Raw genomic sequence first — 19,330 nt, forward strand, 5'->3', positions numbered from 1 at the left:
ACACACACACACATATCTTGTATATCTCCCAAAATTAAGTTGAGTATGCCGAAGGGAATCTAGAAGTGGAAAATATATCTAGGACCTGTCATTGTAGAAATACGAAAGTCAAAAAGGAAGAATCTTAAAAATGAAGAGGTGGTAAAATATTGTAGTTAAGGTAGGAAAAGAGAAAAAAAATGGAAATTTACAGTCTGATATAAAAACGAGTTATACTGGAAAAAGGAAGAAAAAGAAATAGGAGGGGTACCCTTTGGTTCTATATACTGTAAATCCCTCGACATCCCCTGGTGCTTTCCAGCACTGCTTGGTCCAGAAACCTGCTCTTCCCCTGTCCTTCCAGCTGGTCTTCTGGGGCAGGGGCTGCTGTGCTGATTCTCAGGTGTGTGCACCTGAGGGCGCTGCCCCGCCCCCTGTTGACGCCACGTGGCCCCTGTTCCTTGGCGGCCCCGCCCCTCCCAGGCACAGGGTGACACAAGGAGGAGCACCACCACTGGCGGCGGCCAGGTCTCCAGCCCTGGAGTCGGCTCCCCGTAGTTACTACTGCATCTCCCAGTCCGCACTGGCCCAGGTGCTTCTGGGGCGGAGGTGCTGATCTGCATAGCTTGGGGGCACCTGGCAGCAGGAGAGTCCTTGCTGTCCTGTGCCCTCCCCGCCTCCACCTGTCCCACGGGAAGCGCAGGATCCTGGGCTGTGTCTGCTAAGCACCCTGGGATCTGGATCTGGAACCTGTGCTGCTGGAATCGCGTTCCGGGGGAGGTCGGGGGGGGCAGCTTCCGAAGGCAGCAAGGCGCAGACCCTCCACGGGAGCCCCCGCCTACCCACCAGCTTCTCCCCGAGGCCCCGCCGAGCTCGCGCTCCAGCCCTTTACCAAGATCAGCCGGCGGTGGGTGGTGCGCCTTCCCCTGGGTGCACTTCCTCTGTTAGTGACCCCAGGAACCTGGAGGCTCCACTGCCCCTCTGGCAAATCTGACCAATTTCCCTGCTAAGCACCTTTCCGTCCAGGAAGAATCCGGCGGGGATTTTTAAAGTTCCTGCTTCTTCGGGACTGGGCTCTCCTGGACCAGAGGCTTTTGCTGGCGGCCTTAGCCCGGCTCCTCTCAGGCCCCTTCCCCCCTTGATTCTTTTTTATTTTATTTTTTTTCGGCCTTCCTACCTTGTTAGAAGCGAAAACCCTTCTCTCTGTGGCATTCCAGCTGTTCTCTCTTTAAATCTCAGGTTGAATTTGTAGGTTCTCAGGATGGTTTGAAAGTTAACTAGGTAAGTTGGTGGGGACAGGGGACTTGGGGACCCTACTCCTCCACCATCTTGCTCCGTCCCCCTCTCTTTTTCTATTTCATCTTACTATAAGAGCTTCCTTATGTTAATAGGGTACTAGAGTCTCAAGGTAGGTCTAAAAATTAAATTTTTTCCACTTTAGCACCAATTCATTCTGCAACTTTAGACATTACCTTTTTCTTAAAATCTAGAATGCATTAAATATTCATATTTTCTCAAGGTGAAGTTTGAGCATGGCTAGGAAAATTTTTTGAAGTATATTCAAAAAAATGTGATAAGCTGGAGGGAAAGTTATAATACTAATCCCAGAAAATAATCACTAATCTTCACTTACCATCATAATTTATATATGATTTAGTAATAGGAAATCATAACATATGAATAATTTTTCATTCAAGGGGCTAAAATATCCTTAAAGTCTTATTAATTTTCACCATATCAATTAAGGTAACCAATTCCCAGTGTGCCCAGGAAACCCCTCAGTCCCAGGCAAACTGAAGTAGTTGGTCACCCTATTAATAAAGAATTAATTTGCTCTTACCTTAATCCATATCACACACTGAGTGGCTTATAAGCAACAGAAACTTATTTCTCACAGCTCTGATGGCTGGGAACTTCAAAAAAAATCTAGGCACCAGCTTGGTCTTCTGGTAAAGGCCCTTGTCCTGATTCATAGTTTGTGCACTCAAATGGCAGAAGAGGTCAGGGAGATCCTGGGGTCTCTTTTGTAAGAAAACTCATTCATAAGGGCTCTACCCTCATGACCTAAGCACCTCCCAAATGCCTCACCTATTAAAACCATCACCTGTGGGGGGTGGGATTTCAATATATAAATTTTTTTAGGCCATACCATCTCTATTTCACTAAGTAGAGACAAGTAGGAAAATGAAACCATTTGCCTGAATAAAAAGACAATTGTGGGGCACCTTGGTGGCTCAGCTGGATGAGCATCCAACTCTTGGTTTCAGCACAGGTTATGATCCCAGGATGATGAGATCAAGCCCTGCATCAGGCTCCACACTCAGCAGGGACTCTGCTGGAGATTCTCTCCCTTTTCTTCTTCCTCTATCCCTGCCCCTACTCTGTCTCTCTCTCTCTCTCAAATAAATAAATAAATAAATAAATAAATAAATAAATATATTTTTTTATTTTTTTTTTTAAATTTTTTTATTTATTTATGATAGTCATACAGAGAGAAAGAGAGAGAGGCAGAGACACAGGCAGAGGGAGAAGCAGGCTCCATGCACCGGGAGCCTGATGTGGGATTCGATCCCGGGTCTCCAGGATCACGCCCTGGGCCAAAGGCAGGCGCCAAACCGCTGCGCCACCCAGGGATCCAATAAATATATTTTTTTTAAAAGACAATTGTGTGCTAGGCAACATAGAATAACTTCTCCTCTGTATCTAAATCAGCCCAAAAATATTTCAAAATACCCATTACAAATTGATTAGTGCCTGCATGTTTAGATGAGTTACTAACCACAGAAGTTTTCATTTGTATTTGGTTTTGACCAATACACACCCAAACCACATAAAGGACTTGGTAATGAGTTACACTGTTTTCATTCCAGAAACACTCTAAGTAAATGGCACCTATTCCATTACCTAAGACCAAACTAAACACATAGTTGGCTAACCCAGAGAAATGTAAAATATTACTTTGGAATTTAATATTTATGGCAACATATTGTCCAATAGTACCGTAACATGGTTGAGTGGATAGATCCCCTTAATATGTGTTCATCCCATCAAATGCATGCCTCTAGTAAATGTTTATTTTTCCATTAATGTTTTTTGACACCTACCCTGTTAATGATGTGTAAAATTGGGAACTAAATTTATAAAAATTCATTATTGAGGAATATAGCAATTGTATGTTGGGGGAGAGACTATAAAGTTGAGAAGGGATAAAGGACTATAGGAAAATATGGTAAGAGAAAGAGGTCCAAGAAAGTTTGTTTAGAGCAGATGTTCTCAAACTTGGCTGCATATCAGGATCTCCAGGGCAGATTTAAAGATTCTAATGGCCAAGCTGCATTACAGGTCAATTAAATAGTGGTTTTTGAAAGTTGGGATCAGGCATCAATATGTTGAAAGATCCCCAACTTATTACAACATATACCCAAATTTGAGAAGCTACCACTTCAGGAGCTTCGGTAAGTACTTCTGTATTTGTTTGTATATTTCCTATTACTAGTTTAATATTCTCATAAGAATTAATGACAGCTAATAGAAAAATAAGAGCTTCCAACGAATGCTTGTGAATAGAGTTCATTTTTACCAGACTAGAGATTTTTTAAAGTTTACATTGTGTCAAATGATACAACATACCATATCTTTGGGATTAAAAGTAACTCTAAAAATACATTTTATGTACATAAAGCAATTCTGAACCATAGTTGAATATACACCTACCTATCCTTTCACAATAGAAAGCGGATACTAATTAATAGCAAAATTTTCTTTCTGTAGTAGATACTGGTAGCCCCAGTGAACCCACACCACCAGGTCTCAAGCCTTTCTGTAGTCTTTCCCACATAGACTCTGAGCTTGACCAAATGACTTGATTTTGCCAACAAAACATCAGCAAGCAAGACACCAGCAGAGGCTTAATAAATGCTTACACACTGGGGCTTATATCTTCTTAGAATGTTCCCTCTAGGAAGCCAGCTGCCATATGAGAAGTTCATTTACTCTGAGCCTACCCTGCTGTGAGGAAGTCTAAGCTAGCCTAACAGAGAGGCCACATGGAAGACTGAGGAATCCAGCCAACAGCCATAGCTGAAGTTCCAGACACATGACTCTGTTCTAGCCATTGCAGCCAGTTCCCAGCCATTTAAGCCAAACAGGCTGAGGCCCCAGGCATCATGGAGCAGAGATAAGCCATCCCCAACATTCTGAATCTGAAATTCTGATCCACAAAACTATGAACAAATAAAATAGTGGTTGTTTTAAGCTAGTAAGTTTGGGAATAGTTTTTCATATAACCATGGATAACAAAATAGAGTATTTAAAATAAGAGTCTATTATTTGCTCAGTGACAATAGCTGGTTTAAACCTATATAAAAGAAAAGTCTCCCACCAAACCTTTCAACTAGGATTTCAGTCATTTTAACAGTGAAGTGGATCTCTGTGGAAGTCCTGGTCCAATAACCATAGATGAAGCACCAAAGTATCCAAGAGAAAAGTCAAGATCCTCACTCTTCAGAGACAGCAGGGAGTAAAGCCATGTATGTTTGTTTAGAGCTCTCCTCCCTGCTTCACAAATGAGGACCAAGCACTGTAACTCCAACCCAGAATGGAGAGACATCCCCTGCTCTTCACTCAAGCATGCTGGGATGCCCAGATAAATTCTCCTTCTTCTTCTCATTGAGTTTTGATTCCTTTTGACTTTTGGTTCCTTTTGTCTTTAAGTTCCTGATTCCAGGGACATTAACAGCTTCTCTATAAATATGCTAACAGTATCACACAGATCAAAAGCTTCACTGCTGATCTGTTTTCAATATAGGTAAGTGAAGTTCTCCTTCACCTAGAAACTATAAGGCCTTTTATGGGTTAAAATGATCATAATTATCAGGTAGCTCTTAGTTATAATGTTTAAGTTTTTAAGTCATTAAGACCCTTATATATTGTCCATTTGTTCTAGATATGCTTTACTATGCTATACTCTCATATCAGTAAATACTTTCAGGATTTTGGGTGTTTATATGTACCCTCTGAAGTGTTCTGTTGGTTATTTGTGTACCATAACAACATTGGTTTCTCTGCCTTACTACATGACTGAGATCATTCCCATGTGGGTGACTCATCCCCATCTCATTTATTCTATCACAACATCTATATGTCACGTTCTTTCTGAAGAGGATTAGAATTTCTAAAATATATTTGCAGTGAGATCATGCAAAAAGGAAAAGATGACAGTGCTTCTGACATACTTCATGATCTAATATAAACAGACTTAGCAGTTTTACTGAAGAACTCCGAGTATATGTGTTTGTGTATGTGTGTTTGTTATACCGGTACATGGACTGTCCTATGCACCAAAACTTCTATTTAAAATTTAAATTAGAAAAAATAAAAAATAAAATAAAATAAAATAAAATAAAATAAAATTTAAATTAGAAACCATCTAATAAAATTATGAGTCATTGAATAAAGACTATATGTCAATTTATACTAATTTTTAAGTATGCATACACAATGTAAACTCATGAGTGTGACATATGTACACACATGTATTAGAAGAAATTTTAACAACTATTCTTATTTTAACAATAATAAAAATTGTGACCTTTGCATTCACAATTTCATTTAACACTTGTCACATCCCAGCAAGGTACTATTAGCCTCATTCTAGGCTGAGGAAATTGGGGCTAAATGAACTAACTGACCTCTGGTCATATAGCTAAAAATGGTAGAACCAGAATTTGTACCCAGTGTACTTGATCTTTTTATTGTATCACGCAAAGTCAAAAAATGGTTGCTAAAGAGTTATATAAAACTTTAATGCAGGCAACATGTTTTGATGAACTCTTGCTGATTTTTTTTTTTTTTTAAGATTTTACTTGGACACAGAGAGAGAGGCAGGGACACAAGCAGAGGGAGAAGCAGGCTCCATGCAGAAAGCCCAATGTGGGACTTGATCTGGGGTCTCCAAGATCATGCCCTGGGCTTAAGGCAGGTGCCAAACTGCTGGGCCACCAAGAGATCCCCACTGATGTTTTTTATATAAGGTAAGAGTCCAGAATGTACCATGAAATCTGAATGTACATTATACTAGAATAATACAAAGGAGTCAGAAATACACACTAGAGAGGGATAGACTTTTATGACTAAAAGCTACTCTCCCATTACCCAAACATCAAAGCATTCAATCCTCTGTACATAGAGGTCAATACCAAGAAAGGGCTTATCAAGTTCCAAAACTTAGAGGACCCACCTCTTAGTCTGTCCAGTTAGACCTTACACTCACTTCTACCAAAGTTATCTCTCCCATACAGTCAGAGACTAAGCAAGAAAAAGGACTAAGAGAAGATGGTAATGATGGATGAGCCATAGTTACACAAAATATGTTCAAGAGTCATTAGTTGGAAATATTTTATCTAGAGTGTCATCACAAAAGCATATTGTGAAATTTCCTATTTATCATTTCCAATATTCTGGGAAGCAGTTATTTGGGGTCAACATCTAATCCCAAGACTTATATGTATATCAGTGCTTCTGAAATTTTAATGTGCTTATATATATAATTAAAACTGCAGATTCTGGGATGCCTGGGTGGCTCAGCAGTTGAGCATCTGCCTTCAGCTCAGATCGTGATCCCGGGGTCCTGGGATTTAAACCCACGTCAGGCTCTCTTCAGGGAGGCTGTTTCTACCTCTGTCTGTATCTATGCCTCTCTCTCTGTGTCTCTCATGAATAAATAAATAAAATCTTAAAAAAAAGCCTAAACCAGTTTGAACTGGATGCTTTCATTATTGTTATTAATTTTATCATTCTTTGGATAAAGAAGATGTGGTTTATGTATACAGTGGAATATTACTCAGCCATTAGAAATGACAAATACCCACCATTTGCTTCAATGTGGATGGAACTGGAGGGTATTATGCTGAATGAAATGAGTCAAATCGGAGAAGGACAAACATTATATGTTCTCATTCATTTGGGGAATATAAATAATAGTTAAAGGGAATAGAAGGGAAGGGAGAAGAAATGGGTAGGAAATATCAGAAAGAGAGACAGAACATAAAGATTCCTAACTCTGGGAAACGAACTAGGGGTGGTGGAAGGGGAGGAGAGTGGGGGGTGGGGGTGAATGAGTGACGGGCAATGACGGGGGCACTTGACAGGATGAGCACTGGGTGTTATTCTGTATGTTGGCAAATTGAACACCAATAAAAAATAAATTTATTATTAAAAAAATAAAAAAATTTTTTTTATCATTCTTTGTTTTCAAGAAATTCATGTATGAGCTGGAACTAAGAACCAGTCAGGAAGTATTTATTAAGCTTCTCACATATGTCTACTATGAAACCAGGCACTATTAGGAAGACAAAATAAGGAAGTTCATGAAGTCAGAACTTCTGAGAAGGAAATTAAAATATACAAAACCGTCCCTTTGCCCAACTGTAATTCCTGTCACCCATAATCATAGTAAGTAGTCATAATAATTACACGTTTGCTGTTGTTATGATAAGGAAATTGAGTTGAGAAACAAAAGGAAAGAATGTCTCTCCAATAAAGCTCTTTCTATCCTCTTGAAATTTTCTTCCGCACTCAACAAAAACTTCTTAAAATCATCCATGACCCTTCTGCCCATTTCCAACAAGTCAACACCTATGACTGGGCCTCACACCCTTCTCAAGTATCCACATGGCCTTCCTTCGTGAGGCCCAGCTTGTTTTTCCAGAGGGCAGCAGTCATTACCTGAATGGCAGGTTTGCAATGCAAGCTGCCTTAATGTAGGGCTTTGTAGACATCACGCCTGGGTTGTCATTAGTGTCCTCTGAAAATAATAATCAGCTGGCAGACCAAAAAAGGGCATTCCAAGAAAACTCATTAATTCAACTGTTTGGGGAAGCCATGGAAAATCTAAATGTATTTCTCTTTCAGTTTTTCAAAGAATAGGCTAGCATACACACAAGGATAATGATCACCTAAAAGTTTACAAACTACACTTGCTACAATGCTGAGTTGGGAGGGGTTACATACCTATGGGCTGGCAGCTCTGGGGGAGGAGGTAGCACTTATAATCATTACTGCATGGACAAGGCGCTGAGCCATGGTATGTAGACATGGGTAATTCCATTTCACACTCTGCCCCTCTCTTCTTCCCTCTACAATGTTAGGTGGTTAGAAATTCTGGAAGAATCCTCTGTACAGGAGACAAGGCATGATCATCTGTCTTCCTCCTTTGCCCCCACCTCTAGTATGAATGCACGTAGGGCCAATAGGCAAGGGAGAGATGACAGCACTCAAGTCTTCCCTCTTCCACCCCAGCCACACTGTTCCTGGGCCAGCCAGAGCTCAGAGTGACTGGGACTAGATTCTATTCAGACCATACTGAGGTTGTCTTCAAATAGTAGATGTCCAGAGTCTATTCTCTCCTCCAACATAGGAAGCAGAAATAAGCCCTCCAGGGACAACCACAGGCCTGCTAACTATTTTTACAGCCCACAAAGGGTTAAAATCACAGCCTCCAGAAAGGTGCCTGCAATGTCTTCCAGCAACTGGCAGAAGGAAACTGGGAGCCTGCACCTCTGACATGTCAGATACCCATATGGGGCCCAGACAATGGGCAGGTGGGTTGGGAGGAACCCACAGAAGACCTGAAGTGGGAATGATGGAGGGTAGGGTCAGGAGCTGAGTTCAAGCCTTTGATACACAAATATGCTGTGCCAGTTTCTTCCTGGTAGTGTTTGGTATTGGGTCCTCCCCCACCTCACCCACCAGAAGCATCTAAGGGGGAGAATTCAGAGCCCATTCCCATAATCCTCTAGAAATAAAACTTTCTAAGTGGCTCTACCACTTAAAGGATCCAAAAGATACCTAGAAAGTGCTCCTGTGCTGGTGTGGATCCCAGGAGAGGGGGAAGCTTGGAGGCCTCTCAGATACTCACTTCCTGCCTCCAGCTTTGTGTCAGTGCCTTGAAGTAACCTCTGACATTTATGTATTTACATAAAGTCATCTTGATATAAAAGCTTCTCAGCTCTTCATGCCCTCCAGCTTCCCCTCTGTAGTGGCTCCTGATGAAGGTTTCTTTACAGGGAGGGAGACAAGTAAGTAGCCTCCACTATCTGAAGCCAGGAGGGGCAGGGGGAGCTTAAGCCGAGGTGAAGAGGACTGAGATCCCAGGCAGCGATCCTGTTACCTCTCTATCTCAAACTCCAGAGAGACAGAATCCATTCACAGAAAGAGTACAAGGACGGGTTTGAGATAAGGCAGTAGACCCAAAAGCTCCAGTTCCTAACCTTATAATGATCCCTTCTCTGAGTGCTGGCTCCCTCCACAAAACAACTTGTCAGAGTTTATTTCCATATTGGCATCGGTGTCCTCAAAGCATCCCAGTAGCTTGTGTATCTTTCAACGGATCAAAAGGCAGAAAGAAAAATGTTCTTGGCTCAACTCCTAGAAAAACCTTAAACCAGATTTTCCTGGGATCTTTCAGGCCAGTTGGTTCCTGTTATTTTATACTGTGGCATCTTTCTTTTTAAAATATGGATTAAATGGCGTGACAGATGAAAAGATTAAGAGTTCACGAATCCAGCATTGCTGGTTTCTAAATTATTGTATTATCTTCTTACAAAATTCTGTGGACTTTTATCACCTTCTCTGCTCTTTGGGGCACTGCCTTGCTTACAGGAAAAACAAATCTAAGCTTTCCAAGTAGAGGGCAATGAACACTGTTCACAAATGTTGTAAGGGGGACCAGGCATCAATTCTAAACAGAAGTAGAACCAGACAGCAGGCATTCGGATTTGATTATTCTCTTGCTCCTGAAACTGATATTACAGTGTATGTTAACGAACTGGAATTTAAATTAAAAGTTTTTTTTAAAAAATCCTAATTGTTCTCTTGTTCGTTAGAAAAGTTTGCACTTAGAATCCAATTTCTTCTACTTAGAAGAATATAAAATAACAGATATATGAAAGATATGAACTCGTTTTAAAGTATCTATAGATGCCTATAGGTTGGCCACGTTATAATAAAGTCTCATTAGTACACAGCCACACCCACTTGTTTACATATTGTATAAGGCTGCTTTGGGGGACAGCAGCAGAGTTGAGTGGTTACAACTGAGTTTTTCTCTGGCCCACGAAGCTTAAAATATTTACCATCTGGCCTTTACAGAAGAAAATCTGCCAGCCTCATCTGTAGACATTAGGCCAGGAGAAAATGAGTTGAAATTACAGCAGAAACAGGCCCAACTCTAACAACATATGTCTGCCAGGAAAAGGGGGCAACCTTCCTGACAGTTGAGATCGCTTCTGACCCTTTGCACACTCCTAAACCTGAACACGGCTAACTTAAAGAATACCTGAATAATTTAGGGCTGGTGTAATAACTTAAGAGACTGAAAAGCATCTGCTCTTTCCCCCAGGTAATTCATGCTTATGGCAAAAATAATATCAAAGAAGTCTTTCGTTTTTTTACTTTTAAAGTTGTAGTTCCCCAAATGTTTTTCAGGTTGACTGGTCAGCTGTTGCTCACCAATGAACAATGCTGTTCTTTGCAAAATGCCAATTTGCACAGAGTGGGAAGGGTGAGAATGGTGACTCACAAGCTTGGGTTCTCCCGCCCCTCCCCCCAGGAGCCTCGGAAAGGGTGCGGTAGCCTTTTTCAGAGAAGAAGTGCAAGTGCGCCCCCTGCTGACCAGCGAGGCAACGTAGGCCTGAACTCCATATACTTTTTTCTGAGCAGGGCTCTCAGGTTGGACAAGGATCAATATTCACACAGCAGGGTCTTGGGATCCAGCTCCACGTAGGGCTCCCTACTCAGCGGGGAACCTGCTTCTCCCTCTGCCTCTCATTTTGCTGTTCCCCCTTCTTGTGTGTTCTCTGTCAAATAAATAAATAAAATCTGTAAAAGATATTAAAAAAAAAAAAAAAAAAAAAAGCCTGATCTCAGCATTGCCTCATTCTCTGAGGCTCCACAAGAACAGGAACGTTGGCCAGTAGGTAAAAAAAAAACCTCCACTGACCATGACCGTGGGACTGCAGTGGTGACTGTGCCAGGCAGACCCAGAGCAGATGAGGACTTGGGCCAGGACAGATGCAGACAGTGCCAAAGACCAACTGTGAATAGGGCAGGGACCTCTGATTTGGGAAAAAAGAAAATCTGGGAAGCAACATTTAAAAGGTCTGAATAGGGGATCCCTGGGTGGCTCAGCGGTTTGGCGCCTGCCTTTGGCCCAGGGTGCGATCCTGCAGTCCCAGGATCGAGTCCCACATTGGTATCCCTGCATGAAGCCTGCTTCTCCCTCTGCCTGTGTCTCTGCCTCTCTCTCTCTATGTCTATCATGAATAAATAAATAAAATCTTTAAAAAATATATTAAAAAATAAAAATAAATAAAATAAAAGGTCTGAATATTAAGCAAATTAGAACATGGACTCATTAATATATCTGAGTTTCACAACAGAATCAATGTGGATCTGGATTTCTCAACCACAGCCTAGGCAATCATGCCTGTGGGCCCATTTTTCAGGGCTCTGTTACCTACAAAAACCATAAGAGTTATAAGAAGTAATCTGAGTTATCTGGAGTAAAATAACAGTGAAAGGAGATGGGTAGGACAGCAACTCAGTCACACAATAATCTTTAAAGAACTTGGTAGGATCTTGAAGGCAAGTTCCTAATAGACTTATTCAAAGGATCAAGTCAGGAGAAATATGAAACCCATACCCTGAGCTACCTAGTTCAATATTTTGATACATTCCTTAAAATGTCCCTGATGATTTAAGGCAATGGTCCCTAGGTTAAAAACACAAAGTATCATAGCTTCTGGTTTCTCAAATTTGAAAACACTGTAGCTAAATGCCAGCCTCCAGGACAAAAAACAAAACAAAACAAAACAAAACAAAAACACTGAACACAGTAAAATCCTGAATTATATCCTTAGCCTATGACGTCAAGCTCTGTGGAGATGCCAGTGTGCAGCTTAATGACAGGAACCACCAAGTTAAAGGATTTCTAAGGTCTAAGTATAGTTCAATATAAGCTTGGGAATTTTTATTTTTTATTTTTTTATACATTTATTTTTTATTGGTGTTCAATTTGCCACCATATAGAATAACACCCAGTGCTCATCCCGTCAAGTGCCCACCTCAGTGCCCATCACCCAATTTTAATTCTCCTATTTTGTAGTCTGTACTGTTTTTTTAAATAAAAGAAAAAAAATCTCAGCTACACAATATACTCATTATAAGAGCAAAGCACAAAGCAAATCATCCAGCAGAGGGAGCAAGAGGTAAATAAATACTTCTTTTATAGTTGCAACCAGGAGGGCCCCCTGGGTGGTTCAGTTGGTTAAGCAACTGGCTCTGGATTTTTGTTCGGGTCCTGATCTCAAAGTGTTGAGAGTGAGCCTGTGTGGGGGCTCGTGGCTCATCAAGGAGTCTGCTTCTCTCCCTGCCCTCCCCCAACCCCCACCGCCTCCCGCACCACTCATGCATGCTCACTTGCTCTCTCGCTCTCTCTCTCAAACAAATATATCAATATTTGAGGGGGAAAAAAGTTGCAACTTGGAATTTAAGACTTTGGAGCCCAAATTATTCATATTATCCTCAGTAATACTATTTCCTGAAAAGTAAAGAAACTTGGTCACAGCAACACAGAGTAAAATCCTATGTCTCTTGACTCCAGGTCCTGCGTCCTTTCTCACAACAAAGCTAACATAATGATTGATTGTTTTATGTTCACTTACCTACAGAAACATGCAATCAAAATTCCTTCATTGAATAAGGAACATAGTAAAATGCACGTTAATTGGTGGTGGACACCATAAAAATAGGAAGGGTTCTTAAAGAAAATACAAAGAATTGTCTCCTCTTTAAAACAGATAAATTGGACCCCTTATACTAATTCATTCATTCATTTATTGACTATCAGCTATGTACATACTATTAGAGATTGCATCTAGACCTCACCTATGATCTCTGCATAGCTCTATGTTGAAGTTTGGGATATTTTAGCCTCTTCTTCAGATAGGCCATTTTGTGGGATATAGCACTGGTTATTATTGTGCTGTGTCCTTATGTGACTGTCAGCATCACATTTGCAGCTGCAGGTATACACTTGTACATCTGTACTCACAGTGGGGAAGACAGACGGGATATTTCTGGAGGAGCATTCCAGAGCCCCTGACTTTAGACACTTAGCCATTCAAAGCACGTTTGTTGGCAAAGATCCATTCCTCAAACTTCAAGGTTCAGAAATTTTATCAGTCCATTCAAGGTTGATAAGGAGCTCAGGGAATGGAATCACATAAACTCCATTAACAGGAGAAGCTCTGTTCATTTACAATGAGAGTGCTGTTGATGTTTTACCACTATCCTGTGCACCTTGTCTCATGATCAATGTGCCTGCAAACGAAATTAGATATCAGAAAATTGCTTGGTGATCATGGAATAAAGGCAAAGGCTCTGAATAGGCTTGGAAGGCATATTTCAAAGCAATGTGAAAGCTGCTGCTTCAGTACCACATAACAATCTGTTGTGATGAAAATACCATCTCTGCCAGATGGTGCCTGCTGCACAATATTCCATTGTCTGGGCCAGATACCGTCTATGTGCCACTTTCGCCAGGTGCTTCCATATGCATCCACCTGCAAGCCCTAAACTAGGTGAGAACATGCTTACTCACAGTTGTGCCTGGATGACACGAGGCTCTCAGAATTCCTAATGATCAGATGGATGGAAGAAAGGATGGATGGATGGGGTGGGTGCATGAATGAAAGGCAACTCCAGTTACTCAGACTCTGCTTGTGTTATCATAATGCTAAGATTCTGGCCCCATTTGGGAGGTATTAGGGGTCTTGCTCTGAATCATTACTAGTTTGTTCTGTAGCTTTATTTTCATTTCTTTGCATTCAAATCTGTGTGTGTGTGTGTGTGTGTTACCACTGATAATACTTTCCCCTCTCAAATGATTGTAAAGAAAAAGTGGTATATGGTCAATTCTGTTCATTTAAAATCAGTATTTATAGAGTGAGGCCTATAAGTCTCTTTTTAAAGACAATAGGGTATTACTCCAGGGGCAAAGTTCACTGGCTGTCTGTATTACACAGAATAAAAGCCAGAGTCCTTGCAGGACAATGCCTTGCACACCATAGACATTAACCTCTGGTCTCTGTTCCCATTGGTCTCGACCCTTCCACCTCTTAGCATCAGCTTGGGTTGTGAGGGGCCACTGCTCTACCCAAACTGGAAGTTCCCTGCTCCAGATATCTACACAGTTCTTCCCTCTCACCAAACTTCTCATTTTCATTCAAATGTCACTCACAGTGAGGCCAGTCTTAATTACTCCATACACAAGCGCACTCTCTCCAGAACAACCCCAGGCCCCTACATTTGAACCCATAGCACCAGTCATCCTCTGACAGGTTCTCTTCCTTCTGGTCCCTGCCTCTGATTCTAAATTCCACAAAATGCCCACAACAGGGGCTGGCACACACTTATAATATTTTTGTAAGTATTTGTGAATGAATGAATGAATGAATGAATGAATGAAACATTAAATTTCTACAAGGCCTATACTAAACAATAGCAGTCTCTGTCTTCCTCACTCCTGAATCTTCCTTTTCAAAATCTTTTAACTATCTCTTTTGGTATTAACCTGTATATTTCTAAAGAATATATTTGTACTGCTATTTTTTATTATTTTATTTATTAAAGAGAGAGATGGAGTGAGCATGAGCAGGGGGGAGAGCAGAAGGAGAGGGAGAAGCAGACTTCCTTCTGAGCAGGGAGCCCAATGCGACGCAGGGCTCCATCCCAAGACCCTGAGATCATGACCTCAGCCCAAGGCAGCCGCTTAATCAACTGAATCACTCAAGCGTCCCTATGCTGCTATTTCTTAACAATTGATTTTAAGACATTAAAAATCTAGATTCCTGTTGTGGAAAATGACAATACAGGATTCTTATACCAGCCCACACCCCAAGTTCCCATTTATCCACCTTTCTAATATATCACATTAACTTATATTGTCTTTGTCTGTATTCCTCTACATACAAGATACAATTGAATGTATCAATACAATTGATTGATGCAATACAATCTATTCAGATACAATTCTACCTAGTATAAAGCTCCATAATAGAAATTTTTGTGTGTTTTGCTTACTGAAGTATCCCTGAGGCCTAGAGCAATGTTGCACATAGTAGGCACTGAAGATGTACACGTAGAATGCTCAGATTTATATGTGACTTATCCGCAAGTCATTCATTATTACACTTTCAGAATGCACTGGCCATCCCCCACATCCCATCTCCTGGTTGTATGGTTGGTTGAAGGCTGCACTGGCAAATGATCACCTCCAGGTAAGCTTGGGTCCAGTTTCATTTTGTAATCCCTACTTAGCATCCCCACAGTCTTCATTAACACTTAAAGTGATTTATAATTGCTGATGTATTAATCACTTTCTCCAACGAGGCTGCAGCTTCTTTGGCATCATGGAGGTCCTTGGTCATCTCCAGACTATCTATCGTAATAGATTCTCAAGAAGTTCTGAATGAAGAACAAATGGCCCTGCTTATGACTTTGGGGCAAGAGTGAAAGAAATCCTTCCTGTCCTAGGTGAGCCTGAAAGACAAGGCTGTCTAGCTATTTATAGAAATAAACTGGAAATCAAATGCTTTTCCTTCCACTCCTCACTCCTCTGGGTTCATTAACCCCAGAACATTTCATTCACTTTACGTTTTCGATCATTTCATTTCTTTCTATCAACTTTCCTTGTTCAAATCTCCCTCAAAAATAAAAACAAATTTCAACTAACAGTTAAATAAGTCTCAGAGTATCAAGGTTTCTTTCAAAGTTAGAACTGTTGTGTTGCCTTATGAAACATCTGATTTAACATTGGGATGTCCTTGACAAAACAAAGCATTCAAAACTAAGATGTCCAACCATTTGAAAGGTCTTCCTACATCACTACTACCATTACTTTCTAGCAGTGGTTCTCAAACTTTGCCAGGCATCAGAATCACCTGAAGGATTTAAGAGCCAGATCGCCCAGATGGACCTGAGCACTGATCAAACAGTGAGGATGAATAATAGTAAACTTGGTGGAAACGGTTGGGAGTATCATTTTGTCCATGAAGAGTGAAAGTTTGACTGTTACATGCCAATTTGGATCCCTGTTATTTCTTTTTGTTTTCTGATAGCTAAGGCTAGGACTTCTAGTACTAGGCTGGACAACAGTAGTGAGAGTAGGCACCCCGTCTTGTTCCTGACCTTAGGGGAAGCGCTCTCAGTTTTTCCCAAGACAGGGTCACATTTTTATCAACGATGACACTACCATTGTCATCATAGCTATTCTTTTTGGACATATGTTTTGAGAGGGGGAAAGAGGAGGAAGGGGAGTGAGAGGGTCTGGTTAGTATCCTAATTCATGGGTTTTTAATTATGTCAGAGTCTTTCTGCACAGAGTTGGCTTCATGAGCATATGACCTTAGAAGGATCTGGCACTTTTTAAACTTTTTAATTTAATTTAATTTAATTTAATTTAATTTAAACAGAGAGAGAGCGCGCACACAAGAGTGCACATGAAGGCAGGGTGGGGATGATCAGTGGAAGAGGAAGAATCAGATTCCCTGCTGAGCATGGAGGCTGAAGTGGAGCTCCATCCCAGGACCCTGAGATCATGACCTGAGCTGAAGGCAGATGCTTAACTGACAGACCCACCCAGGTGCTTCTCTCTGGCTCTTGTTTCAATGCTTTGCTGTTGCAGTGTGGAAATTCTTAATAATTTTGAAAAAGAGGTCCCGAATTTTCATTTTACACTGGGCCATATAAATTATGTACCTTGTTCTGTGCTCCCCTAAGTATGTTCTTAGGGGACATAAGAACAGCTGCAGCTGTTAGAGAGTAACAGCTCTCTAATAGGGTTTGGGAGGAGCTGATGCTCTCTTTCACTTCCCCATCACCACAATCTCTTTATAGCCCAAGAAATAAAAAAAAAAGAGAGATAACCCAGGCCTTGAGGGGAACTGGGATCAATAATGCATGACATGATGGTGTTTTAAAACTGGATGTCAATGAAGCCTAAATGCTGTGACTATGTAACAAAATACCATTCACCATGGGACAAAGAGCAAGTTCCTAAATCAACATGTATAAATAGCCCTACCCTCCCAACCATCTCCACCAAGTTTACTATTATTCATCCTCACTGTTTGAACAGTGCTCAGGCCCATCTGGGTGATGCTGGTGAGTCAGCTGGGTCCATCCGTGTTGAAAGTTGTATATGGGTGAAAGTTAAAATGTTGACTTACTTCTATTTTGTAAGAATTTTAGTAATAAAGTGTAATAATAAATAAAATGTAAAAGTACATTGGTAGTTTTAGTACTCAGACTAAAATCAAATGCTTTGAGCCAACTCAAAGTTTTGAGACCTAAGAAAGTCATTCAGTTTTTAATACTAATCTACTTGGTACAATTTGTAATGCCTTAAACTCAGAGTTTGGTCCATGGATCTGCAACATTGGACTCACCTGGGAGCTGGATATGAAAGACCCACAGCGAATATTATCCTCAACTGGGAAGAACTGAAAGCCTTTTCCCTAGGGTCAGGAACAGGACAGGGATGTCCACTCTCACCACTGTTGTCCAGTATAGTATTAGAAGTTCTAGCCTCAGCAATCAGACAACAAAAGAAATAAAAGGCTCAATTTGACAAAGAAGAAGTCAAACTTCCACTCTTGGCAGATGACATGATACTTTATGTGGAAAACCCAAAGACTCCACCAAAAAATTGCCAGGACTGACACAGCAATTCAGCAATGTCACAGGATATAAAATCAATGCCCAGAAATCAGTTGCATTTCTATACACTGACAATGAAGCAGAAGAAAGAGAAATTAAGGAATTAATCCCATTTACAATTGTACAAAAAAACATAAGATACTTAGGAATAAACCTAACCAAAGAGGTAAAGGGTCTGTATTCTGAAAACTATAGAACACTTATGAAATAAATTGAAAAAGACACAAGAAATGGAAAAACATTCCATGTTCATGGATTGGAAGAACAAATATTGTTCAAATGTCTATGCTACCCAAAGCAATATACACATTTGATGCAATCCCTATCAAAATACCATCAACATTTTTCACAACGCTGGAACAATCAATCCTAAAATTTGTATAGAACCAGAGAAGACCCTGAATAGCCAGAGGAATATTGAAAAAGAAAACCAAATCTGGGAGCATCACAATGCCAGACTTCAAGCTATATTACAAAGCTGTAATGGGACAGTATGGGGCTGGTACAAAAACAGACACACAGATTAATGAAACAGAATAGAAAACCCATAAATGGATCCTCAACTCTATAGTCAACTCACTTTTGACAAAGCAGGAAAGACTATCCCATGGAAAAAAAGACAGTCTCTTCAATAAATGGTGCTAGGAAAATTGGACACCCACATGCAGAAGAATGAAACTGGACCATTTTCTTACACCATACACAAAAATAAACTCAAAATGAATGAAAGATCTAAACACGAGATAGGAATGTATCAAAATCCTAGAGGAGAAAACAGGCAGCAACCTGTTTGACCTCAGCCACAGCAACTCTTACTAGACAGATCTTCAAAGGCCAGGGAAACAAAAGCAAAAAGTGAACTATTGGAACTTATCAAGATTAAAAGCTTCTGCATAGTGGAAGAAACAGTGAACAACACTAAAAGGCAACCTACAGAATGGAAAAAGATATTTGCAAATGACATGTCAGATAAAGAGCTGGTATCCAAAATCTATAAAGAGCTTATCAAACTCAACACTCAAAAAAACAAGACAGTCAAGAAATGGGCAAATGACATGAAAAGACATTTCTCCAAAGAAGACATACAAATGGCCAACAGACAAATGAAAAAAATGTTCCAAATCACTTAGCATCAGGGAAATACAAATCAAAACCACAATGAGATACTGCCTCACACTGGTCAGAATGGCTAATATTAACAACTCAGAAAACAATAAATGTTGGTGAAGGTGCAGAGAAAAGGAACCCTTGTACACTGTTGGTGGGAATACAAGCTGGTGCAGTCACTCCAGAAAACAGTATGGAGGTTCCTCAAGAAGTTAAAAATAGAGCTACCCAATGACCCAGCAATTGCACTACTAGTTATTTACCACAAAGATACAAATGTAGTGATCTGAATGGGCCCCTGCACCCCAATGTTCATAGTAGCAATGTCCACAATAGCCAAACTATAGAAAGAGCCCAGATGTCCATTGACAGATAAATGGATAAAGAAAATGTGATATAAATATACAATGGAATATTACACAGCCATTAGAAAGGATGAATACTTACCATTTACATCGCTGTGGAT

This window comes from Vulpes vulpes, chromosome 2 (genome assembly GCF_048418805.1).
Source record: "Vulpes vulpes isolate BD-2025 chromosome 2, VulVul3, whole genome shotgun sequence".
NCBI lineage: Eukaryota > Metazoa > Chordata > Mammalia > Carnivora > Canidae > Vulpes > Vulpes vulpes.